Below are 1671 nucleotides of genomic sequence, written 5' to 3' on the forward strand. Positions count from 1 at the left end.
AGGTTTTATAGTTATCACACTTAAATTCATTAAACATATAAACAATTATAGATTCTATCAGAAATCAGTTGTTACTTATGGGAAATATAAAGCCTTTCTGTAAGCTACAATAACAATATTCCAATATATGATAAATATGCTAAGATTTTGGCATAGCTATTAACTTATAAGATTTGCTACCTCTTTTTAAAATTATACTATAATTACATAAGTAATAGATTTTACCCTAAATGTAAGAGATCATAAACCAACATGTAAAAGATTAGGGGTTGAATAGATTTCTAAAAAGCATAGTTTGAAGTAAGCTTTAAATTTTTTTAATAATAACACATTTATTTTTTATTGGTGTCCAATTTGCCAACATACAGAATAACACCCAGTGCTCATCCCGTCAAGTGCCCACCTCGGTGCCCGTCACCCATTCACCCCCACCCCCCCGCCCTCCTCCCCTTCCACCACCCCTAGTTCATTTCCCAGAATTAGGAGTCTTTATGCTCTGTCTCCCTTTCTGATATTTCCTACCCATTTCTTCTCCTTTCCCTTCTATTCCCTTTCACTATTATTTATATTCCCCAAATGAATGAGCACATATAATGTTTGTCCTTCTCCGATTGACTCATTTCACTCAGCATAATACCCTCCAGTTCCATCCACGTTGAAGCAAATGGTGGGTATTTGTCGTTTCTAATGGCTGAGTAATATTCCATTGTATACATAAACTACATCTTCTTTATCCATTCATCTTTCGATGGACACTGAGGCTCCGTCCACAGTTTGGCTATTGTGAACATTGCTGCTAGAAACATCGGGGTGCAGGTGTCCCGGAGTTTCACTGCATTTGTATCTTTGGGGTAAATCCTCAGCAGTGCAATTGCTGGGTCATAGGGCAGGTCTATTTTTAACTCTTTGAGGAATCTCAAATTGGCAAAGAAGAAGTCAAACTCTCCCTCTTCGCCAATGACATGATACTCTACATAAAAAACCAAAAAGCCTCCACCCCAAGATTGCTAGAACTCATACAGCAATTTGGCAGCATGGCAGGATACAAAATCAATGCCCACAAGTCAGTGGCATTTCTACACATTAACAATGCGACTGAAGAACGAGAAATTAGGGAGTCAATCCCATTTACAATTGCACCCAAAAGCATAAGATACCTAGGAATAAACCTCACCAAAGCGGTAAAGGATCTATACCCTAAAAACTACAGAACACTTCTGAAAGAAATTGAGGAAGACACAAAGAGATGGAAAACTATTCCATGCTCATGGATTGGCAGAATTAATACTGTGAAAATGTCAGTGTTACCCAGGGCAATTTACATGTTTAATGCAATCCCTATCAAAATACCATGGACTTTCTTCAGAGAGTTAGAACAAATTATTTTAAGATTTGTGTGGAATCAGAAAAGACCCCGAATAGCCCCGGGGAATTTTAAAAAAGAAAACCATTTCTGGGGGCATCACAATGCCAGATTTCAGGGTGTACTACAAAGCTGTGGTCATCAAGACAGTGTGGTACTGGCACAAAAACAGACACATAGATCAATGGAACAGAATAGAGAACCCAGAAGTGGACCCTGAACTTTATGGTCAACTAATATTTGATAAAGGAGGAAAGACTATCCATTGGAAGAAAGACTCTTCAATAAATGGTGCTGGGAAAATTGGA

The sequence above is a fragment of the Canis lupus genome, chromosome 21 (genome assembly GCF_011100685.1).
Source record: "Canis lupus familiaris isolate Mischka breed German Shepherd chromosome 21, alternate assembly UU_Cfam_GSD_1.0, whole genome shotgun sequence".
NCBI classification, from domain to species: Eukaryota; Metazoa; Chordata; class Mammalia; order Carnivora; family Canidae; genus Canis; species Canis lupus.